Source organism: Sapajus apella, unplaced genomic scaffold (genome assembly GCF_009761245.1).
Source record: "Sapajus apella isolate SASKATOON/1434 unplaced genomic scaffold, GSC_monkey_1.0 scaffold129, whole genome shotgun sequence".
In the NCBI taxonomy this organism is placed as follows: Eukaryota; Metazoa; Chordata; class Mammalia; order Primates; family Cebidae; genus Sapajus; species Sapajus apella.
In genome coordinates this window covers 4220279-4245608 of record NW_022437069.1, presented here as the reverse complement: position 1 = coordinate 4245608, position 25330 = coordinate 4220279, and the positions used below count along the sequence as shown (strand labels likewise).

The following is a 25330-nucleotide window of genomic DNA, read 5'->3' as shown; positions in this document are numbered from 1 at the left end:
TCTATTAACTGTGTGACCTTTTGCAAGTTATTGAAACTCCCTGAATCACATTTGCCTCATTGGAAAATCAAGTTAAATGTATCTACATCATAGGGTTGTTGTAAAAGTTGGATGAGTCTTGGGACTTTGCGTTTCCTGTAGTTGGAAGAACTTGTCGTTTAGACCAACTCTCCTGCTGAAAATTACTAAGCATGCTGGATAATTCTCTTTTAATACTCATAAAAGCATCAAATTGCTGGCAAGATGGTAAGAAATTCCAGCCTCAAGTCTAAGAGAAAGCAAGAACCCAGAGAAGTAAGTGGAACATCAAAGCCACCTTTCCTGTGAAGGCATTTGTCCATCTGAATTCTCCAAGCTGCAAAACTGAGCTGTGGTTTTGATGGATTCTGGAAGCAAGAACACAGAAGTCAGGGCTAGGGATTACCAGTCAGGGCTTCCACAGTCGTCTCAAGTCTGTGTGAACCAGAAGTGAACTGCCCCCTCCGACAATACCCCATGGGATGATAGAAAGTGAGGTCTGGGGCCACAGTCAGAGCCAGGGACAAAGAAAAAAAAAATACCAATCTCTAAGAGGTTATAACCACGGGCTAGCATTTTTTCAGATTTGGAGCCCACGTCTGCATCTCTGGTGTGGTTCAAAAACTCAAGCTATATATTTAAAATAGTAGTGCATAGAGAGAATGATGAGCAAACAGAAGAAGCACAGAGGTTGGGAGAGCCACTGAGGTGGACCCAATTTGTATACCGTGTTCCAGCCACACTGAAATGCCCTCAATCCTTCACATAAACACCCACGCATACCTTCTCTTCTTTGTACCATTGCTCCTTCCATTGTCAGCCATATGATCTCTGGAGTCAGACGGCACAGGTTCATATCCTGACTCTGGGTGACTTTGGGTAAGTCACTTAAATCTCATCATTTTCCTCATCTGAAAAATTGGGGACAATTACAGTACCTCCTTGTGGTTTATTAAGAGGATCAAATGAGTGACTGCATACAGAAGGCTTCGTAGAATGCCTGGCACATAGGAGGTAATTATATAGTGATGGTGGTGGTACTGATGATGATGGTGGTGATGATGATTTTCTCAAATGATCATGTATCCCTTATTTAGTTGGCAAGTTTTATTAATTGTTTACAATTCAGGTGAAATATGATGTCTTCAGGCTGGGTGTGGTGGCTCACACTTGTAATCCCAGCACTTTGGGAGGCTGAGGTGGGAGGATAACTTGAGGTCAGGAGTCTGAGACCGGCCTGGCCAACATGGTGAAAACCCATCTTTACTAAAAGTACAGAAATTAGCTAGGTGTAGTGGCATGCACCTGTAGTCCCAGCTACTCAGGAGGCTGAGGTGGGAGAATCGCTTGAACCTGTGAGGTGGAAGTTGCAGTGAGCCATGATTGTGCCACTGTACTCCAGACTGGGCAACACAGTGAGACCCTGTCTCAAAAGAAAAAAAATTACCAGCCAGGTGCAGTAGCTCATGCCTGTAATCCCAGCCCTTTGGGAGGCTGTGGTGGGCAGATCACCCGAGATTGGGAGTTTGAGACCAGCCTGACCAACATGGAGAAACCCCATCTCCACTAAAAATACAAAAATTAGCTGGGCGTGGCGGTGCATTTCGGGAGGCTGAGGCAGGAGAATTGCTTGAACCCAGGAGGCGGAGATTGCAGTGAGCCAACATTGTGCTATCACACTCCAGCAAAACTCCATCTCAAAAATGAAAAAAAAAATTACTTCTTCTGTTAAACTTTCTCTGCCTCTGTGTGCCACAAAATTTTGTGTCTCTCCTGGGGCCCTTACCATACTCCATTGCAATGACTTACTGACATCTCTACCTACCCCTGGGAACTGTAAGTTACCTGATGGGGACTAAGTCTTATCATTGGTCCTTAGTTGCTAGTGCAGAGCTTGACACATAACAGATGCTTAGTAAATATGGGTGAATTAAAGAATATATTGATGATTCTATGTTGTCTTAGTGAAATAATTTTTCCATAAAAAGTTTTTTTTTTGAGTCTCCTAACTCATTATGCTCTCACTTTAAACCAAAATCATAAAACATTGTTCTCCCATTTGAGTTGTTTCTCTGGAATGTAAACTTCTCAAGACCAGCTCCAATATCTTATCTGATTAATTGTGTTGCCCATGAGCCATACTGTGCCAGGAAAATGACTAAACAGCCATAAAAATGATATCGGCAAGAAAATTGGGCTGATGAATCACGAGATCATTGACCAAGAAGTAGTCACAGAGTTCTTCCTTCTTATATGGGGATGTGGATTTCAATCGACTTCCTGGTTCTCTTGTATTATGGCAAAAACACTGAACTCAGGGTCAGAAGACTTGAGTTAAGGTCCCAGATCCACTCTTTATATGTTATGTGACTTTGGGCAAAACTTAGACTTCCTAAACTTCACTTTCCTCATCTGTAAAATGGGTTTAACAATATCTGTCATTACAACGATCCATGATTACACTGCTGGACTCCAGCCTGGCCAACAGAGTGAGATCCTGTCTCTCAAAAAAAAAAAAAAAAAAAAAAATATTAGGCCAAGTGCAGTAGCTCATGCCTCTAATCCCAGCACTTTGGGAGGCTGGGGCAGGCTGATCGCCTGAGGTCAGGAGTTCAAAACCAGCCTGGGCAACATGGTGAAACCCTGTCTCTACTAAAAAATACAAAAATGAGCTGGGCATGGTGGCTGGTGTCTGTAATCCCAGCTACTTGGGAGTCTGAAGCAGGAGAACAGCTTGAACCCAGTAGGCAGAGGTTGCAGTGAGCTGAGATAGTGCCACTGCACTCCAGCCTGGGGTGATAGAGCAAGACTCGATCTCAGTAATAATAATAATAATGAGTTAATTTAAAAACAATGATACCAGCCGGGCGCGGTGGCTCATGCCTGTAATCCCAGCACTTTGGGAGGCTGAGGCGGAGGATCATAAGGTCAGGAGCTTGAGATCAGTCTGGCTAGCATAGTGAAATCTGTCTCTATTAAAAATACAAAAAAAAAAAAAAAAATTAGCGGGTGGTCGTGTCAACCCCTGCAATCCCAGCTACTTGGGAGGCTGAGGCAGGAGAATTGATTGAACTCAGGAGGCAGAGGCTGCAGTGAGCCGAGATCATGCCACTGCACTCCAGCCCAGGCAAGAGTGCAAGGCTTCTTCCCAAAAAGAAAAAAAAGATACCTGTTAAATAGAGTTGTGGTGAGGCCGTAAGTTGGTGCAATGCATGTGAAAAGGCTTCATCAATGGCAAGGGCTTTAAAAATGTAACAGTGGTGATTATACATGCTTGTGCTAGTAAGTCCCCAGTTATATTCTGGGTGGCCGGTTTTCATCACTCAATGGGTAGCTTTTCTCAGAAGAGACCTTCTATCAATTTTACTTTAACCACCAAACAAGGTACTTGCCTGGGAACAAACAGTCCTCCTGGAATTTTACAGACATCTCTGTTTTGAGAGTTTGGCAAGTGACTAAGCTTGGTTCCAGAGAAAATAGCCCTGGGTGGACCTGCCTGGGGAGCATGTAGGAGAGCTCATGCCTTTCTCGTGCGTCAACTTGCTCTGAACATCCATCCAGAATAACATGTGGAGAGAGGGTGTGAGCTGCCTTTGCTGGGAGACTGAGAACTGAGGGGAGCCTCTCTGGAATGACAGAGACTTGAAAACCAGCTCTGAAATCCGATAGAATAACCTCGCCAGAGACTAAGAGCAATTCCTCCCGACCAGGAGCCCTGTGTCAGACCGCCAGGGTGGGGTGTTAGAGAGAGCAGAGGGCATTGCCTCCAAGTTGTTAAAGACCAGACTCTGCATCCTGGATTTCGAGGCGTGTTTGCTCATCATTATTCATCTGGCTGAATCCTGCCCCCCTCCTTTTAGAAAGCCAAATAAATTTCATAACGGAATGAGGCGATTTCATTTTGGCATTGCCTTAGTCTAGTATGATCATGTTCTTCAGCTGGAAAGTAAGTTACACATTCGTAGAATTATGAGATACTAGAACTTGGAAAGAATTTAGAAAACATCAGTTTGAACCCATGGAAGCTGAGACTCAGAGATGAAGTGGTGTGCCCATGAGCAAGCAGCGAGTAGAACCAGAATCGAGGAGTCTTCCCTCTCAGCGCAGATCACCACCCTGTCCTCCTCCCAGACCAGTGAACCTGGATAATCCAGATGTTTCCCTTTATCAGCTGTGGTCCGGAGAGAAAGGGTGGATCTAGGTCAGAAGTACAATCTCCTAAGCAAACAACCTAGCACTGCTGCAGACGAAATTTATTTTGAAACCTCCTACCATGACAAGCTGCATGACTACCATCATCTGTGTAAAGAAGGTTTAGGTTGCCATTACACATAGTGGAGTTGCATCAAGGACCAAACATGTCCACCCAACCAGTTCTCCTCCTCGTCAAGTCTTCCCCAAATAGGCCGTCTCTTATGTGTCATTTCTTCCAAACTATCCCAGAGAGTAGATGAGCTGGGTTAGAAACCAAGACTTTGATGACAAGACTCCATATCTCATGAAACTTTCAACACCTGCGGGCCAGGCACACTCCATTTGGTATCTCGTTTAATCCTCACGACAAGCCTCTGAGTTCGATAATAACCATTGTAAATTGAACTCAGAGGCTTGTCTGAATTGAGATGCGCCTTTAGATAAAGCATTTTCATTTCAAGTTTTGTCAGAGGCTTGTTATAATAACAATTTACAATTGTTATTATCGAACGGAGGAGACTGAGCTGGGGGTTGAATAACTGTCTTCAGATCACACATGTAGTCAGTGGCAAAGCCATGCTGGGTCTTTCTGTCTTCAGTGGCATCAGGTCCATCACACTGAAAATTAACAAACTTATTTATATATAGAAAAGTATATATGCTCTCTGCTAAACCACCGCCATGCCTCCATCATGGACACCAGCTAGGTGCAGCCTATCAAGCTGGCCAGGGTCATCGAGGTCCTGGGCAGGACCGGCTCTCAGGGACAGTGCACACAGGTGCACCTGGAATTTATGGATGAGAAGAGCCGCTCCATCACCCGAAGTGCACAAGGGCGACACACTCACCCCGTTGGAGTCACAGCAAGAGGCCCAAAGCTTACGCTGAGCTTGGCTGCTCGCTGGGTCTTGGATATTGGGTTCCACCACCTGACTGATGGGAATGGTGTGTCACGATCTGCTCATTTATTTTATTGTTTGTCTGCCACATGGGAATTGAGATGCACCTTTAAATAAAGCATTTGGGTTTCAAGTTTTAAAAAGACTATATTTATTTATTCATTCACTTATGCATAACACACACACACACACATATGTCTATTTCTAAGCAATGTCCTGAAAAAGTTACTGTACTTTGAATACTCAAAAAAAAAAAAAAAAAAAAGGCCAGGCGTGGTGGCTCACGCCTGTAATCCCAGCAGTTTGGGAGGCTGAGGTGGGTGGATCATGAGGTCAGTCAGGACCAGCCAGGCTGACATGGTGAAACCCCATCTCTAAAAACAAACAAACAAAAGCATACACACACTCCACTGAGCCTTTCCATTAACCTTCCTACCAAAGAGTGCTTCAAACATTGAAATGCGACGGAAGAGTAAAGGTAGCAGATTCTCCACTCTGCCATGCCAGAGTCGCCTCTGGGTTTAAATCCATTTCTAACGAATGGAGCTCCACTCCATTCTGGGTCACACAAATCTGCCCTTTGTGCTCTAGAAAAAAATAATGTCCAAACTTTAAGCTCGTTTAAGATAATAGTAAGTACTATTTAGTAAGTGATTACTGTGTGCCAGACACTATGCTAAGCCTTTTAAATTAATTACCTCCCAATTAGTTACAATTACAGGACAGAATTACCATTAGTGGTATCATCCTTTTATTTAGCTGGCTAAATTTCACACAGCCCATGAGAAACAGAGCCAGCTCATCGCCATCATGCCACGATGACACCCAGCTGCAGAGAGGAGCACGGAAGGAGGGTTTTATTCAGACACTAAGGTGGGCTGGGGAGCGTGACACTGTAGCCCAGCAGCCAGAGGCAGGAGCGCCACCTTGGGCATCCTGTGTCCTTAGTTGTGGAGGTGGGAAGATCCAGTGATTTAAACTCCAGGAAGAGTTGGTACCATTGCTATGCTGACATGCAGCACCCGGTGGAGTTCCAGGTCTTCTTCCCTGCAACCCTACCCAGAGACATGTAGTTTTACTGGTTTACCCCTTGGTAAGAATTGCCAGAAAGTTCAGATTTACATTTTTAAAAAAAGTGATAAGAGGAATGGTCCCCATCTTATGGTGGATGAAAGTTTCAGCTCTTTGTCCAACCGGGTTGGGAGACTGGATTTGTTTGTATCACCAGCGCGAGTCACAGGTATAACAGACTGTGACTGGCCTCATTTGATTGCTCAAGAGCCTCTTGACTTCTTATCTCATTACCTCTGCACAATGCCTTCCCGGTGCACAGATAAGTCAGTGAGGTCACCATCCCACATGCAGGAGAGTTTTCATTCCACCTCTAGGCTTCCGCTGGGGGTTCTTCTCCCTGCTAATCTCTGTCGTTAGAAGCCTTCCTGACACGCAACGTTGCTCCCTCCTTCCTGGTCTACCTTGGCATTTGGTTAGCAGGCTGTTATTTAGCTCATAAGCATTTAAAATAACCTCTTTTGCATGTTTTATTTCCCCTAATTGAGTCAAGCCTTCCCAAGGACATGTCTGATTTATTTGGTTTCCCACCCATAACACAGAGCATTCTCTTCCAGCATGTCAGGTTGTCAGTACGGCCTTGTTGACTGACTTTTATTTCCTCTGTTGCTGTTGTGTTGTGTGTGTGTCTAGGTCTCACTCAGTCACCCAGCTGGTGTGCAGTGGTGTAATCATAACTCACTGTAACCTTGAACTCCTGGCCTCAAGTGATTCTTCTCCTCTAGCATAAGGGGAATTTATTTCCTCTGCCCAGCCTTCAACACAAGGGGAATAAATTGCATAAGCAAAAAGGGAGGAGAACAAACAAAAGTCTGGATGTTTCAGCCATCAGGAAAATAAATGTATCTGGGCTTTTTTGTGTAAGTGTCTTGATTGTCAATTGCTTTCACCCAGGTATTAAATTACTTCTGCAAACAAAGAGAACTAGGACTCAAGGAAGGCCTCCTGTGTGCCAGGTTACATTATTTTAACTAATCCTCACAACCACCTTAAATAGCAGTAATTGTTTTCCTCATTGTGAATATTGGGACTCTGGAATATTAAGTAATTTTCCCAAGGCCTTCTATCTAACAAGGGATGGGGTGTGTATTTAAAATTCAGTTTTATTCCAAAGCGTATGATTTTTCACTCAACTACACATCCCCCAGCTTTGCCCCAGGGTTCATTTACCCATCCCTTTCATTCCTTTCCTTTTTATTTGACAGGTTTATCTACAAGTTGCATAACATGGACTCCAGGGAAGCCTGATAATGGCTTCATGGAAAAAGGGAGCAGGGAAGTGGAAAAAAAGAAGCAAATGTTCTGAGCTCCCGCTGTATGCCAGGCTGTTGTTGCTGGATTCTTTATACACGGTCATTTATTTACTCATTTTAATGACCTCATTTTGCAAATATGAAACCTGAGGCTCAGGAAGTCAGTCACATGACTTGCATAGGGTCCCACAGCAGCAGGTAAGTGATAGAGTCAAAACCTAGCCCCACGGCTGTGTAACATCAAAGCATAAAAATGGAGTTTCCTAGAAAAACACCAAGATTCTACTCAAGTAGTGGGTAGGTTTGTCAGAATCTAGGACTATAGACTACAATATTGTCAGGCCCCTTAGGTAACAAGTAACTCTGAGTGGAACAAGACTTTAAAGGCCTTGAGCTTCTGACACTGAGGATATGAGGCACTTGTGATGTGGCTGATGAAAACCCATGGGGGAAGCACAAGAGGTCACAGGCTAAAACCACACATCCAGCCACCCATGAAGGTCTGAGAGCTTGTGAATGTGCTGTTAACATGTCCTGTGTAGTGACAGGAGACCCCAGAAACCCAGGAGTTTCATCGAAGGAGCATATGCTATGTGTAGACTGTCTCTTAGGGAGAAATTTGTAATCTGTTACTAACCACGCTTTGGGTATAGAGCAATCTGTGTCAACAACGCACACAATGTCCCAAAAGAAATTATTTTTAGATCAGTGATATTGTGGATACGTGTTTCTTTCTCCGCCCTGCAGTCAACACCACATATTTCCTCAGGGCCTGCCTTCCCCTACTGTCAGTAAGTTGACTCTCCCCGTGACTCCAGGGTTAGGCAGGTAGGTGACTGGGCCCAGCCAATCAGAGCCATATGTTCCCAATCATAGTAAAGTGTCCAGATGAGCCTGTGACCCAATAAGATGCACTGAGACCTTTGCTTAGCCTGCTGGTAAAGAGGCACTCTCTCTTCCCTTCTGGGTTTGAACTCCGCAGGATGTTGGTCTGGAGTTGCTGGTAGCCATCCTACCTCCGTGTGGGACTAGAGAACAAACCACCACAGAGAAAAGCAGAAATACACAATGAAGTAGGTCGTGTCCCAGTGACATTGTTTGACCCCCTGAATCCAGCCTGACCTGGACTTTTCAATTCCCTGAGCTAATACATTCCCCCTTCTTGCCGAAGTCAAGGTGAGTCTATTTTTCTATCATTTACAAGAAAAAGAGTCCTGACACAATGGCTTTTCAAAAATTGTCACTCGCCCATGCACCTTGGGAGCCTCCGAGTTAATGAGATTCTGATACGACTTACTGTTTCCATGTCTCTGCTTAACTGTCTCTTTCTTAGTAAGGTCTTTCCTGGCGACTGCATTTTAAATTGTGATTCCTTCCAACCCAGTCATCCTAGCCCCCCTCCCCCATTTGTTGTTGTTGCTGTTGTGTTGTGTGTGTGTCTATGTTGAGTCTGGGTCTCACTCGGTCACCCAGCTGGCGTGCAGTGGTGCAATCATAGCTCACTGTAACCTTGAACTCCTGGCCTCAAGTGATTTTCCTGCTTCAACTTTCAGACTAGTTGGTAATCCACGCACGTGCCACCATGCACAGCTGATTTTTGAATGTTTTTGTAGAGATGGGGTCTCACTATGTTGCCCTGGCTGGTCTCAAACTCCTGGGTTTGAACAATTCTCCTGCCTCAGCCTCCCAAATTGCTGGGATTACAGGCATAAGCCATTGCACCCCACCCCACTGCCCTTGTTTTTACTTGTCACTGTATGATATGCTACTTATTTTACTTGTTTTGTTTATTATCTATATCCTGTAAATAAGTCATAAGGGCAGGAATTTTTTTTTTTTTTTTTTTTTTTTTTTTTTGAGACAGAGACTCATGTCACGAAGGCTGGAGTGCAGTGCCATGATCTTGGCTCACTGCAACCTCCACCTCCCAGGTTCAAGCAATTCTCATGCCTCAGCCTCCTGAGTAGCTGGGGTTCCAGGCTCCTGCCACCACACCTGGCTAATTTTTGTATTTTTGGTAGAGACAGGCTTTTACCATATTGGCCAGAGTGGTCTCAAACTCCTGACCTCAGGTAATCCATCTGCCTCGGCCTCCCAAAATGCTGGGATTACAGGCATGAGCCACCGTGCCTGACCTGGAATTTTTGTTGCTGTCGTTCTGTTTTATCCATTGCTATTGACTACATAGAGCCTGGCACATGATAGGAAGTTCAATGAGTGAATGAACATTTGGCAAGTAATACATCTAAGGCCTCTCAGAGCCTTTCTATTCAGACTGACTCGGGTTCAGATGTGAGCTCCTCAATTATGGGTTGCTTAATGCTGTGCACATCACTTAATCTTATTGAGATTCAATTTCTCACCCCAAAACACAGTGCAATAAGTTCTGCTGTCAGGATAGTCAGACTAGATGAGGTCATTCCATCCTACACTTGCCTGTCACGTTGTAGGCTCTCGTTTTATATACTTGGGGGGCCCAACTAGAGTGAGGAAGAGAACCCACTAAATTGATATGTCAGGAGATCTTGCTCATCTTTTGTGAATCAGTGATGGCTGATGAACAATTTGGGATATAAACTTGGCTCCGTCTGAGAACAAATATTTGTTGTCAGCATGCTTGCCTAGTTTTACAATGACTGATCCAAGAAAGAAGACGTTTCTTCGGATGGTCTGGAAATTCTGGTGGGACACAGATGATAAATTGCTGGCTCTTGGCAAAAGATGACATGACTTTTATTATCTGCTTGTTTACTGAGTGTCATGGGCTGAATGCCATAGCCTTCCAAAATTCACATGTTGACCCTCCAACCCCCAGTGTAATGGTGTTTTGGAGATGGGGCCTTTGGGAGGTGATTAGGGTAAGATGAGGTCATGACAGTGGGAGGATCGTGATGGGATTAGTGCCTTCATAAGAGACACTAGAGAGCTTGCACTTGACATCCTCGCTCCTCCAACCCCGAAGACGTGTGAAGACAAAGCAAGAAGACAGCCACGTGAAAGCTGAGAAAAGAGCCGTCGCCAAAATCCGACCATGTGGCCATGTTGATCTTAGGCTTCCAGCCTCCAGAACTGTGAGAAAATTAATTTGCTTTTTTTTTTTTTTTTTTGAGATGGAGTCTCCCTCTGTAGCCCAGGCTGGAGTGCAGTGGCGCGATCTCGGCTCACTGCAACCTCCACCTCCCGGGTCCAGTTCAAGCAATTCTCCTACCTCAGCCTCCCAAGTAGCTGGGATTACAGGCATGAGCCACCATGCCCAGCTAATTTTTTGTATTTTTTAGTAGAGACAGGGTTTCACCATGTTGGCCAGTCTGGTCTTGAACTCCTGACATTGTGATCCGCCCGCCTTAGCCTCTCAAAGTGCTGGGATTACAGGCGTGAGCCACCGGGCCCGGCCAATTTGCCTTGTTAAGCAATTTGGTTATGGCAGCCTGAGCTGACTAAGATATTATGTACTCTCCCTTTCACATTGGACATATACAAAATGGGAATCTGGACCAGGAAGGGTGGTTCACACCTGTAATCCCAGCACTTTGGGAGGCCAAGGAGAGAGGATTGCTTGAGTCCAGGAGTTCAAGACCAGCCTGGGCAACATAGTGAGACTGGTCTCTATATTTTAAAAAAAAAAAAGATTTTTAAGAATGGGAATTTGTATAAAACCATAGTAGAGTGAGAATAAAAAATACCAGTACCAAGGAAAGTGCACTTTAGCACAGGAGTGTAGGTGAATGGGCAAAGCAAGTGGTTCATAAGGTGATTCTGATTTCTAGAATTGATCTGTGAGTTTAGTTATAAGCTTTGAATTGACCAAGGAAAAGAGAGAGAGTGATTATCAGGGTCAGTAAGAGACAGACTCTCATGGCTTAATGTCTATGAGTTGATAAACTCTTAGAGTTCAAGGGTAGCACCAGTTATTTAGCATCATATAAGGAGTAACTACCTGACTCTTTCATTCTGAGACTGGTCCCTTAACAAAACTGCCCAGGTGAATAAGTTCAAAGGAATACTTTGAGCCCTCACAGCAACCATCCAGCTGCCACCTTTTGCTCATCACGCTTAATGAAATGTCCCTGGTTTTCCCTTCAAACTGTGGCAACTTTCAAAAAGTAGATTCAATAGCTTTGTCCCATGAGAGTGGTTCTGATTTTTTAAAGAATTCGCACAATGGAGCCCTTTAGGTACTGTGCTGAGTACCCACGAAACTTATCTCTGATCACCACTGCAGCTCACTCTCACCATATGGATCAGCAAGTAGCGCTCAGAGAAGGTAAGTCACTCGCCCACAGACTCCCGGATAATCAGCAAAATAACCGGAGCCCCAGAGCCGCGGTGTTTTCATTCCCAGGTGTTTCTCGCACCTTAGTCATTGATGTACCCGCTTCACAGTCTTTGTCTCATCCTCATAGCCTGGGTTACTGCTTGCTATCTCTCAGCAATTTAACTCACTGTATTTTTACTTAAATAAGTTTTTCCTTAAACAATACAGCGTTCCCTTAAGTAACATCCATTAAATTATGGATTCAACATGCTTTTCATATATATACAGTTAATACAGTTAAAATAATTATGTAACTATTAATTTTTTAATTAAAAAATGTGTGCTACCTAACATATCTGATTTCCAATTAATGCTGTGCATGTTCAACACTGTTTCCAGAAGTTAAATAAAGTGGATATTGTATTGGACAATAGTATTCGTTGCTATAGTTTTGGATTTTAAAGTAACAAAACCAATCTTCAAGTAAGGATCACCACCTCTCTATGAAGGCAAAACTAAAGAGTAGAGACCCAAAAATATTTCAAACAGCTACAATATTTTCGAAGGAGAAATGGCTAGGCTGGGCGCAGTGACTCATGCCTGTAATCCTAACCCTTTTGGAGGCCAAAGCGGGCGGATCACTTGAGGTCAGGAGTTCGAGACCAGCCTGGCCAACATGGTGAAATCCTTTCTCAACTAAAAATACAAAAATTAGCCAGGCATAGTGGCAGGTGGCTGTAATCCCAGATACTCAGGAGACTGAGGCAGGAGAATCGCTTGAACCCAGGAGATGGAGGTTGTGGTAAGCTGAGATCGCACCACAGCACTCCCGCCTGGGCTCCAGAGCTAGACTGTCTCAAAAAAAAGGCAAAGAAAGGTGGCTCGATTTGCAAGGGTGAGGGGACCAGTCATTTAGATAAATAAGTTTTTGTACTTTAAGTTAAAACAGACATTTCTGGCCGGGCATAGTGGCTCATACCTGTAATCACAGCCCTTTGGGATGCCGAGGCGGGCAGATCATCAGAGGTCAGGAGTTCGAGACCAGCCTGGCCAACGTGGAGAAACTCCATCTCTACTAAAAATACAAAAATTAGCCAGGCGTGGTGGTGCGCACCTGTAATCACAACTACTTGGGAGGCTGAGGCAGGAGAGTCACTTAAACCCGGGAGGCAGGGGTAGCGGTGAGCTGAGATCTTGCCATTGCAGCTGAGCCTGGGCAACAAGAGTGAAACTCCATCTCAGAAAAAAGACATTTATTGGTCAAATGCGGTGGCTCATGCTTATAATCCCAACACTTTGGGAGACGGAGGCAGGTGGATCACTTGAGGTCAGGAGTTCGAGACCAGCCTGGCCGACAAGGTGAAACCCCATCTCTACTAAAAACACAAAGATTAGCTGGGTGTGGTGGTGTGCACCTGTAATCTCAGCTACTTGGGAAGCTGAGGCAGGAAATCTCTTGAACCCAGGAGGCAGAGTTTGCAGTTAGCGGAGATCGTGCCACTGCACTCCATCCTGGGCAGCAGAGTTAGTGAGACTCTGTCTCAAAAAAAAAAAGACATTTCTTAACAGTTACACTTCAAATAATGCTATGGGTAGAAATAGAATAAAAACCTTTGGACTTGGTTAATAATTATGAAGAAACTAGCATGAAATCCTATTTAAATAAGGCCTCAGTAGAGCACCCTGGCAGAACAGAAGCAGCAAGGTTAATTAAATCTTCTTTTTAAAATTTTTTATTTTTTATTTTTGGTTAATTAAATCTTTATGCCTCATTATATACCTAGGGAACCCAACCTTGTGAGATTAAACAGCATTAAAAATAGAAAGGGATGTGGTGAGTTGAGTTTGTACTCAGTATACTAATGAAATTTTCTTTGTGGGTTTTCACTGGTTGCTTTTAAGAGTAAATTTGAGTAGTAATCTCTGAGGAGGATCTAATCAAGTGAAAGAACAATTTCCTTAGTGCTACAGCAGGGAAGATGTTAGTTATTCATGATCTAACAGCCATTGGATGAATGACCAATGATGCCAGATATTGTGCTGGGTTCTGAGAAGATCTAATAAGACATGGCCCCTGGGCTGGGTGCGGTGGCTCACGCCTGTAATCCCAGCACCTTGGGAGGTCGAGGCAGGCAGATCACGAGGTCAGGAGTTTGAGACCAGCCTGCCCAACATGGTGAAACCCCGACTCTACTAAAAATATAAAAATTAGCCGGGTGTGGTGATGTGCGCCTTTAATCCCAGCTACTCAGGAAGGTGGCGCAGGGGAATAGTTTGAACCAGAGAGGCAGAGGTTGTAGTGTGCTGAGATCGTGCTATCACACTCCAGCCTAGGTGACAGGGTGAAAACCCAACTCAAAAAAAAAAAAAGAAAAATTGCAGCCTTGACATTACTTTTAAGACCAGGTGCAGTGGCTAACGCCTGTAATCCCAGCACTTTGGAAGGCTGAGGCAGGTGGATCATCTGAAATCGGAAGTTCGAGACCAGCCTAACTAACATGGAGAAACCCTGCCTCTACTAAAAATACAAAAAAATAGCAGGGCATGATGGTGCAAGCCTGTAATCCCAGCTACTTGGTAGGCTGAGGCAGGAGAATCTCTTGAACTCAGGAGATGGAGGTTGTGGTGAGCTGAGGTCATGCCATTGCACTCCAGCCTGGGCAATAGGAGTGAAACTCCCTCTCAAAAAAAAAAAAGAAAGAAAAGATATGGCCCCTGCCCTCAGGGAGCTTGCAGTCTACTAGAGGAGACAAATCAAAGAATGACAGTGCTGTGTTGTGTGAACACAGGCACAATGGGAGCCCAAGAGAAAAGAAATCAAATCCAGCCTGAGGATGTCCGGAGAAGGAGGCATGAGCTAAGTTTTTAAGGATGAGTGGGAGTTAGTGATGAGGTCATTCCTGGCCCAAGGACTAAATCACACATAAGGAAGCACCTTAATGAGGGGCAATAGAATGGAATTAGGGATCAGGTCGTTCATTATAAACAAGCAATTCAGTGGGGCTTTAAGGGAAGATTGTTGGGGAAAAGAGGCTCAAGATGGTGATGTCCCAAATGATGACAAGCCTAACCAAAGAGTTAATCCTGAGAGCCATAGAAGCTGTCTTCAGGTTTTAAGCGAGATTTGGTATTCTTGTCAGAGGCTGTCAGGAATACCCTGTGAGGGCTGTTCATCTGCACTCCTGGGACTTTCCCTGGATGCATTTGGCACCAGGGCAGCAGCTGCTATTGCTGACTGCTGGAAAACAGGGTCTTGCTGGCATGGAATTCGGGCAACTGTAATTACAGATAATGGGCCTCAATTTGCCTGTCAGGAATTTGCACAGTTGGCTCTATCCCTGGAATTTGAATATTTTACATCCCGCTTTGTACCAGTCAGACAGCAGAAGCAGCGGAAGTCAGTGGGGTTTCTCATCCACTCAGTCAGTGGGCCTTGGATATGATCATGGGGCTCTTGAAAGCAGTGGCCATTCCCATGGAGTGAGCTTTTCCTAACCAAGCCCACTCCGACAGAAAAGGTTTAGAGTCACTCTCAGGCACCAGGTCTGGGAAGCTAAGGAAGCAGAACTTGCTGTTAAAGTGATCCCATGGCGTTTTCCTGGGGTCCACGGCAGCTTGGAAGGACTGGGTCCACTCACATCCTGCTCTTTAACTCAGGCTGACACACCCTCACCCCTTACTGCCTGCAGCCTATTTTTTAAAAAGAAAGAAAAAAAAAGAAGAGGAAGCACTTGCTTTAATACTATTTTGCCTTTTCCTTCCTTCCTTCCTTCCTTCCTTCCTTCCTTCCTTCCTTCCTTCCTTCCTTCCTTCCTTCCTTCCTTTTTTCCCTCCCTCCCTCCTTTCTTCCTTCTCTCTCTCTCTTTCTTTCTTTACTTCCTTCCTTGTTTTTTTCTGACAGAGTATGGCTCTGTTGCCTAGGCTGGAGTGCAGCAGCATGATCTCGGCTCATTGCAGCCTCGACCTCACTGGCTCCAGTGATCCCACACCTCAGCCTCCCAAGTAGCTAGGACTACAGGTGTGCACCACCATGCCCAGCTAATTTTTGTATTTTTAGTAGAGACAGGGTTTCGTCATGTTGCCCAGGTTGGTCTCAAACTGCTGAGCTCAAGAGATCCACCTATCTCAGCCTCCCAAGATGCTGGGATTACAGGTGTGAGCCATTGTGCCTGGCCACTCCTGCTTTTGTGCTTTATGGTCCACTCTGGTCAAGAGTCAACAATTTCATTTATTTATACAGAGATGTTTCACTGTGTTGCCCAGGCTGGGTGTCAAAGTTCTGGGCTCAACTGATCCTCTGGCCTCAGCCTCCCAAGTAACTGGGATTACCAGCACCCTTCACTGTGTCCAGCTCAATTTTGTTTTCTATCCTTCTGGTTTTGCCATCTGTTCGTGTCCTAGCACTGACTTCCCTATGTATTTATTTAATATTTATTTATATAGTACTCGACCATATTATAAATGCTTTACATATATTGACTCAAAATTATTCCTCCTAACACATGTATGTGGAAAGTACAGACAAGGGAGCTATTAAATCCATTTCACAGATGAGAAAGTGAGACAGACTGTACCGGAGCTCAGATCTGAACCAGGTAGTATTGCTCCAAAGTCTATGCTACCCTTGAGCTTGGTATGTTTCAATTTGTCTCTCCTTCACACGAGATAATTCTTTACTAAGCACTTTAATTTGTGCTAGACACTTTCCATGTGCGATCTCCTCTAATCCTCATGGCAACCCAAAGAGATAGACACAGATAAGAGAACCAAGTCATAGTGATTTATGCAACTTGTATGAGATTATTCTTTTAGTAAGTGGGGCGCTGCCAGCAATGAGGGAGCTCTTTATCTTCCGTTCCTACTGCTTCCCCAAATACTTGACTTCTGTTTATTGGCTGATCCTCTCCTATACTGACTGTTTTGAATATTCCTACAGCCTGAGTCAGTCCCTGAGACCCAGCCACCATTGTGCTTAGACATTCCCAAGTCTCTACTCAAAGGGAGTGTAGAACATTCTGCCACAATTTTCAGAGGAATGAAATTTAAACTTTCAGTCTATTCTGTGAGGCGACATTCTCACTGCTTCAAAGGGTCCCTTAATAAAAATAGCTGTAACAACAGTATTTGCAAGGTATTAATGCTTTTTAATGTGCCAGGTACTTTGTGTAGAATATTTCTAACCATCGTGACAATACTAAATATCATTATTTAGTAAATACTTTATTTAGTAAATATTATTGCTGTTTTATAGATTGGTAAACAGAGTTTCAAAGAGGTTCACAAAACTTGCCCATTATCACACAATTATTCAGATATGCTAACCTAAAATCTATACTCTTTCCTTTTTTTTTTTTTTTTTTTTGAGATGAAGCTTCGTTATGTCGCCCAGGCTGGAGTGTGCAATCTTGGCTCACTGCAACCTCTGAGTCCTGGGTTCAAATGATTCTCTTGCCTCAGCCTCCTGAGTAGCTGGGATTACAGGCAGGCACCACCATGCCTGGCTAATTTTTGTATTTTTAGCAGAGACAGGGTTTCACCCTGTTGGCCAGGCTGATCTCAAACTCCTGACCTCAGGTGATCTACCCGCCTCGGCCTCCCAAAGTGCTGGGATTACAGGCGTGAGCCACTGCACCCGGCCATATTTGTCTACTGTACCTGGCTTCCTGTCATGTGAACAAGATTCAGGACAAGTCTTTCCAAGGGCTTTGAGAAAATATAGAGGGTGGAAGAGAATAGGTTTTTTTTTTTTTTTTTACTTCTTTTCTCTCTACTTTCTATCACCCCTTCTTTCCTTCCTTTTTTCAATTAATAAAAAATGACACAATTAATAACAAAGCTAGCAGACGCCCTAGACTTGGCTCCTTGTCATGTTTAAAATCCATGTTCCACCCGTATGCAATTACGATTGCTGACAATAAAGTCCCAACCCAGAATGAATCAGCACAGAGAAAAATCAAAAGAGGGCAGGGCTGGGGCTTGGTGCTCAGAGTTGGCCCCAAAGTTATGAGTCAGAGACATCTCTGAATAACCTCCCTGCCAAATTAATCCCAGGCCAGGGCTTGCCAAGGTGCAGCTGGTTTCACAAACTCCAGTGGACTAAAGTGGACTGTCCTGGGGGAAGAGGGCAGTGCTAATGTGTAATTCTACTCGCAGACTGGGTTGGTGAGTGGAATTATGGTCATTGACCAAACTACCAAACTTCATTCTACTCTAGCAGAAAGTCATAAGGCCAATAGATGGAAAAGCACCTGTTCAGTCTGCTTATCACTCTATTCAAGAACTCGGGAAAGATGTATATAATGCTTCCAAAATGAAGGGATGTATTTATTCATATTATTAAATAATATCTGTGGCGGTGGCTCACGCCTGTAATCCCAGCACTTTGGGAGGCCGAGGCAGGTGGATCACGAGATCAAGAGATCGAGACCATCCTGGCCAACATGGTGAAACCCCATCTCTACTAAAAATACAAAAATTAGCTGGCCGTGGTGGTGGGCGCCTGTAATTCCAGCTACTCGGGAGGCTGAGGCAGGAGAATCACTTGAACCCGGGAGGCGGGGCTTGCAGTGAGCCGAAATTGCACCACTGCACTCTGGCCTGGTGACAAAGCAAGACTCCGTTTCAAAATAATAATAATATCTGCAACATGAACTAACCAAAAATAAAATATCAAAACAATTAGAGCATGCTATGCTAAAAACAATGACATTGGTTTATAGAGACTTCAGCCAAACAGAAAAGTCTTGTCAAAAGTGTCTCCTTTGTCTGGGTTTGCCCCATCTTCTCTAGGTCAACCTCTTTCTCTAAATCTGAACTTCATGAGTAAACGCAGTGGTCGGGGAGGGTCAGGATGACCTTGTGCTCCAACCCGAGACAGACCTAGGCTCCTGTAGGCTCAATAATTCTGCATTCATTTCTTTCAAAAGACAACCCAGAAATGTTCTTCTCACCCAGATCCTCCTAGAGAAAGAAAAAGGAGTTGTGTGATCAGTGATAATGCTATATAAAAAGAGAACAGGAATTTAGAATCATAAAGACCTGAGACAAGGCCAGGGGTGGTGGCTCATGGCTGTAATCCAGCAGTTTGGGAGGCCGAGGTGGGTGGATCACTCGAGGTCAGAAGTTCGAGACCAGCCAGGCCAACATGGTGAAATCCTGTCTGTATTAAAAATACAAAAAAAATTAGCTGGGCCTGGTGGCAGGCACCTGTAATTCCAGCTACTTGGGAGGCTGAGGCAGGAAAATCACTTGAACCCGGGAGGCAGAGGTTGCCCTGAGCTGAGATCATGCCACTGCACTCCAGCCTGGGCAACAGAGCAAGATTTCATCTCAAAAAAATTAAATAAATAAATAAAGACCTGGAAATGGACTGAGCATGATGGCTCATACCTGTAATCCCAGAACTTTGGGAAGCCAAAGCTGGAGCATCACTTGAGGCCAGGAGTTCCAGACTAGCCCTAGAAAGCATAGCTGAGACCCCAATTCTAAAAAAAAAAAAAAAAAAAAAAAAAAGGGAAAAATTAGCTAAGCATGATTACATGCCTGTGGTCCCAACTATTCAGGAGGCTGAAGTGGGAGGATTGCTTGAGCCCAGGAGATTGAGGCTGCCATGAGCCATGATCTCCCTACTGCACTCCAGCCTGTGGGACAGAGTGAGACGCTGTCTCAAAAAAAAATATATATATATATGGAAATGAGTCCCCTGCTGCGTGGACTTTGGACAGTTTATTCATCTGTAAGATGGAGAAAACAAGACTTACACTTTACAATTGTTAAGAAGATTAAATAAGAAAATACATGCTAACGTGCACAGGACAGTGTTTGACTCATGGTTAATTGTAATGTTGGTTGCCCAATCTCCTGGGCTGACCTGAACTCCTTTCTGTATTTGAAAGTCCTTCTGGTCGGGCGCGGTGGCTCATGCCTGTAATCTCAGCACTTTGGGAGGCTGAGGCGGGCGGATCACCTGAGATTGGGAGTTCAAGACCAGCCTGACCAACATGGAGAAACCCTGTCTCTACTAAAAATACAAAATCAGCTAGTCATGGTGACTGACGCATGCCGATAATCCCAGCTACTTGGGAGGCTGAGGCAGGAGAATCGCTTGAACTCGGGAGGCGGAGGTTGTGGTGAGCTGAGATTGCGCCACTGCACTCCAGCCTACACAACAAAAGCAAAACTCCCTCTCAAAAAAAGAGAAAGTCCTTTTGAGAGCTGTAAAGTCATCTACTCTTTCTAACATAGGATGCATTGATCAGAAACTCACAGAAGGGCATTCTGAGACACTGTGTATTCCAGAAACAGAAATGGGCAATTCAATTATTCTTTTATTCAATAAAAATGATTAAGCACTTATTCTGTGTTAGGGACCGAACCAGGAGCTAGAGACAGATAAATGAGCTGTGGATCTCCAATAGAGCGGAACACAGACAAATGACTATTGTTGTGAGATATATGAAGGGAAAAATAGGGTGCTGAGCACATCTCAGGAGGAGCATCCAGATAGGATTCTCAGAAACGATGTGAGGCGTGTGTGTGTTGCCGTTTGGAAGTAAGGCCTGGTGGGAAGTGGGGCAGATGAGATCCAGAAAGGGCAAGCAGGAGTAGACCCGGTAAAGAAAGAGAGTGAGAATCACTTTACCAGCAGAGGCAACAGCACATGCACAGGCACAAGATAGGAAATTGCGTTTGATTCTGACAGGCAGGCCATACGGATTGTATTGAGGAAGAGGGGGCTGAAACAGAGGCTGGAGAGTTGGACAGAGGTCAGATCACTAAGGGTCTAGGTGGCTAAGCTATGTGATTTCGGTTTAAACATGGCATGTATGGAGAATCTTTAAAGGATTCCAAGCAGCCAGGTAACATGATCAGATTAGCTTTTTTTTTTTGAGATGGAGTTTCGCTGTGTCGCCCAGGCGGGAGTCGCACAATCTCGGCTCACTGAAACCTCTGCCTCTTGGGGTCAAGCGATTCTCCTGCCTCAGCCTCCTGAGTAGTGGGCACTACAGGCGACACCCAGGCTGGAGTACAATGGCACGATCTCAGCTCCCTGCAATCTCTGCTTCCCAGGTTCAAGTGATTCTCCTGCCTTAGCCTCCTGAGTAGCTGGGACTACAGGTGCACACCACCACATCCAGCTAATTTTTGTATTTTTAGTAGAGACGGGGTTTCACCATGTTGACCAGGATGGTCTTGATCTCTTGACCTCTTGATCTGCCCACCTCGGCCTCCCGAAGTGGGGGGATTACAGGTGTGAACCACTGCACCCGGCCAGATTTGACTTATTTTTATGAACTCATGATAATACGCAACTTCCTTTCCTCCATGGAAAGAGAAAGTAACATCTTCAAAAATTAAAATTGTCCAAGAACCTCAGGTTAGGTGGAATTTGGTAGGGAGTGGGAAAGGTTGGACTTGAATGGGAATATTGACACTGAGAGTTACTGATTGGCTCTTCTTTTACCTGCAGAACAAAATCAGTGGTACTTATGGTATGAACAGGGGCTTTGGGCTTTTTACCAAATCTGGAGACAGTTATCTTCACTTTGAGAAACGGGTTCCAAGAGGCCCCTCCAAAGTGAGAAAGGCTGTAACCTAACCCTGAAATGTATTAGCAGAAGTAGTTAAGGACCGCAAAGTCTTGCCATTAAGGCACACCAGTGTTTGCCTTCTATTTCTGGCTCCAACCAAAGCTGTCAGCTTCTCACTTTCAAAAGAATTTAGTTCACTTAATGAAAAAAAAATATGATTTTTTCTTTTTTATGTGAGAAGTCTACAGAAAGTGCCCTGAAAATCCAGTGACCTCATTTTTGGTAGCTGGATCATATTTGTGAACATTTGTTTTTCATCACTGTTACTACTTTTGATCAAATTTACTGTCAGGGTTTTTGAATTTCAAGGGCAGTTTGTCTTACCAATCAGGACCCATTTATTGGAGGATCTGTCTCCATAACCTAAATACAACACGCTCACGATAGTAAAAAATCCCACCATCCCCAGCCACGGGCAAGATTTGGAACACAGAACTAGAAAGTGGATGAAAAGAAAAAGCCCTAACTTTTTGTGTTGCAGTCTTTTATTGCCCTCATTCGCTGGACGGCTTTCCTAATGTGACATTTGTCTTGGCTGATGAAGTGTCACATACTAAGCAGGTGATAAGTGGCATAACTGGATGGAAGTATTTAGGAAAGTAAGTCAGAGGCAAGTGACAAGCTGGAATGTGTATAACTGTCAGCACAGACAGGCCCAGGGCCTGACATAAAAGTTATTTTTCCTCTCTGACTTGGCAAGCCTGCTGAAGTTAGGTTTGGGCTAACTTTTTAAATCAGTCTCTGTGTGTGTGTGTGTGTGTGTGTGTGTGTGTGTGTGTGTGTGTGTTATGACTGCCATTTTTCTATTGCTGAATACCTGCAGAAGAAAATCAGAAGACAGTGTTGTACTTAAAATGCAAAGGAGGGGTCAGGCATGGTGGCTCACGCCTGTAATCCCAGCACTTTGGGAGGCTGAGGCAGGTGGATCACCTGAGGTCAGGAGTTCAAGACCAGCCTGGCCGACATGGTGAAACCCCGACTCTACTAAAAATACAGAATTAGTTGGGCATGGTGGTGCATGTCTGTGATCCTGGCTACTCGGGGTGCTGAGGCAGGAGAATCGCTTGAACCTGGGAGGCGGAGGTTGTGGTGAACCGAGATTGCGCCATTGCACTACAGCTTGGGCAACAAAAGCAAAACTTCGTCTCAAAAAATGATAATAATAAAATAAAATAAAATAAATAAAATGCAAAACGGGGCCAGGCACAATGGCAAGTCACCTGTAATCCCAGCATTTTGGGAGGCCGAGGTACGCAGATCACTAGATGTCAGGAGTTTGAGACCAGCCCGGCCAACAATGATGAAACCCTGTCTCTACTAAAAATACAAAAATTAGCCAGGCGTGGTGGTGTGCACCTGTAGTCCTAGCTACTCAGGAGGCTGAGGCAGGAGAATCACTTAAACCTGGGAAGCGGAGGTTGCAGGGAGCCAAGATCGCGCCATTGCACTCCAACCTGGGTGTCACAGTGAGAATTAAAATAAAACTAAAGGGAAAGATAGAGATCTTTAGAAGAAAAAAACAAAGAGAAGTAGATTTCCAAATAGACCTGATATGCCCTTCAAGAGACCAGCTAAAAACAGCTAAAGAGTGTCTTGTGTCATGAGCTTTGTCCCTAAGGTATGCTGAGGCCAAGTCCTCCCCACATGGAGCTCAGCTGGGAATTATCCACCCACTGGGGTCTGTAGGTCAAGACTAAGTGCATTAGCAGAAAGTGTTTTCAAGCTGATGTGACAGAGACCCATCAAATCTGAATCAAAACCAGAAATGCGAAAGAAAACAAAATTAAGTAGCTCTTTCATAAACCTCAGTGAGGTTTTACAAATTGAGACACAGATGTGAAATGTTAAAAACGTTCTCCCAGTGCCTTTTTCAGACTGAACAAGTTTCTGCATTTAGGCAGTTTTGGCATTTGCAAAGTGCTTGCTTTGTGTGAAAGGCAGTGAATGTGAGGATACAGAGATAGAAGAGAGCAGTGAAGGACCAGCCTCTAGCCTGTCTGTTTCCAGACATCTTGGGCTAGCGCTCTACTTAACTGTGAAAGCAGCTCCCGAATAAAAGTGGGACTCAGCACTACATTCCTGTAAGTTGGTGACTGATTGGCCTCTTCCCAATAAATCAACAGTGGGCTTCATGGAGGTGGTGTTCTTGAGCCAGCCTTTAAGGTGTGTGGAATTTGCCAGGCAGAGATGCTGTGAACGGATCTTCTAGGTAGAGGGAAGCAGGGGCAGGACAGAAGGAAACAAGAGAACACGTTCTGGGCACAGAGAGCTAGAGTCAGAAGAACGTGGCATCATTCTGGATACTTGGGGCAGGGCGGATGTAGGTGTCAGAGGTTGTTGACCCAAGAGGTGACTTTTACTGAAGAATGGAACATAGGAAAAGGAATGGATTTGGGAGGGAAGGTGATTAAGAAGGGCACCTGTTGATTTTGCCTGCCTAGCATTCATCCTATTTGCTTCTGGCCACAGTATGCTAATTTTCTTCTAAGCATAGGGCCTTTCCCACTTTCTCAGTTCATGTCGTTCGGTGTAACTGACACTCTCGTTGGCTCAGTGGGCGAACACATGACCTGGGCCTAACTCATCAGAAAATTTTATATTTCAGGCCCTTGGGCATGGCTCTATAATTTTCATAAGAATTGCTTATTAATTCATATATAATAGTGGGAGGATAGAAATTCAAGCTATGCCTGCATTGTAATTTATGTGAAATTAGGAAATCGTTGAAGGATAGGGGAATGATAAAGATTATGGGAGAGCATTTTTTTATTGAGACAGAGTCTCACTCTGTTGCCCAGGCTGGAGTATGGTGGCTTAATCTTGGCTCACTGCAATCTCCACCTTCCAGCTTCAAGCAGTTCTCCTGCCTCAGCCTCCCAAGTAGCTGGGATTACAGGCATGCACCACCATGCCTGGCTAATTTTTGCATTTTTAGTAGAGATGGGCTTTCACCATTTCAGTCAGGCCAATCTCAAACTCCTGACCTCAAGCAGTTCACCCATCTCAGCCTACCAAAGTGCTGGGATTACAGGCATGAGCCACCGCACCCGGCCAAGGACAAATACTTCTTCAGTGACCTCCCTGCAGTGCTACAGTGACTTATGGATGGATATATGATCAAAGCTGAGCCAGTGAGACAGCCCTGAGAGTTCTGATGCAGTAGTAGAAAGTTTAATATAGTTGCTGCCTACAGTAATGTTGGTAGTAGACTTTGCTTTGTTTAGAGAAGGAGCTTTATATGTATTCTCTCCACTTCACAGGAACCATGTGAGTTAAATACTTTCACTATTTCTATTGTACAGATAAGGACACTAACAAACACACAGGAGAGGTTTAGTAATTTCCTGTGGTGGTCAGACTCCAAGATGGTCCCAATGAGATCTGCTTCCTGGTATCTCACGTCTTTACTTCATTCTCTCCCCTTGAGTGTGGACCAGACTTTTAGTGAACTTCCTTCTAATGAATGGAGTAAGGCTGAAGTGATGGTGTGTGACTTGGAAACTAGATCATAAATACAGTGACTTCTAGTCTCATTTCTCTCTCTCGCCTCTTTCTCTCAGATCACTCACGCTGGCAGAAGCCATGTTGTAATCAGCTCATCAGGTAAGAAACTGAAGGCTCCTTAAGTCAGGGGAGTAAGCTTGAAGTGGATCTTCCAATTGCAGTCAAGTCTTCGGAAACTAGAACTTACCTGACAGTTTCACTGCCTCCTCATGAGAGACCCTGAGCCGGAACCACACCACAAAGCCATTCCCGATTTCTGGTCCTCAGAAACTGTGTGAAATAACAAATGTTTATTTGTTTTTTGTTTTTTTTTTTATATTCCAGTAATGGCTATAAGCAAGTTTGTTTGTTAAGTTTGTTTGTTTTAAGCTGGTAAATTTGCTGACAATACACAGCAGTAGATAAGCAGTGCAGATTTTTGTAGCAAGGCTGGGTGCTGATGCAGTAAACATCCAAATGTTGGAATTGCTTTGGAATCAGTGAGTAGAAGCTGGAAAAGCTGTAAGGATTTTGAAGAGGGTAATAGTGAAAACTTCAAGTGTCTTG

At 44.4% G+C, this 25330-nt stretch overlaps 1 long non-coding RNA gene and 1 pseudogene across 1 annotated transcript; both read left to right on the top strand.

Moving 5' to 3' along the window:
- Positions 1–4904: 4904 nt before the first annotated feature.
- On the top strand, positions 4905–5248 carry LOC116539448 (annotated as a pseudogene).
- A 3008-nt stretch (positions 5249–8256) lies between these two features.
- LOC116539451 lies at positions 8257–25086 on the top strand. The gene is made up of 3 exons (XR_004264052.1): positions 8257–8611; positions 24583–24748; positions 24841–25086. It is a non-coding gene; the product is annotated as an uncharacterized LOC116539451 (long non-coding RNA).
- Positions 25087–25330: the final 244 nt, after the last annotated feature.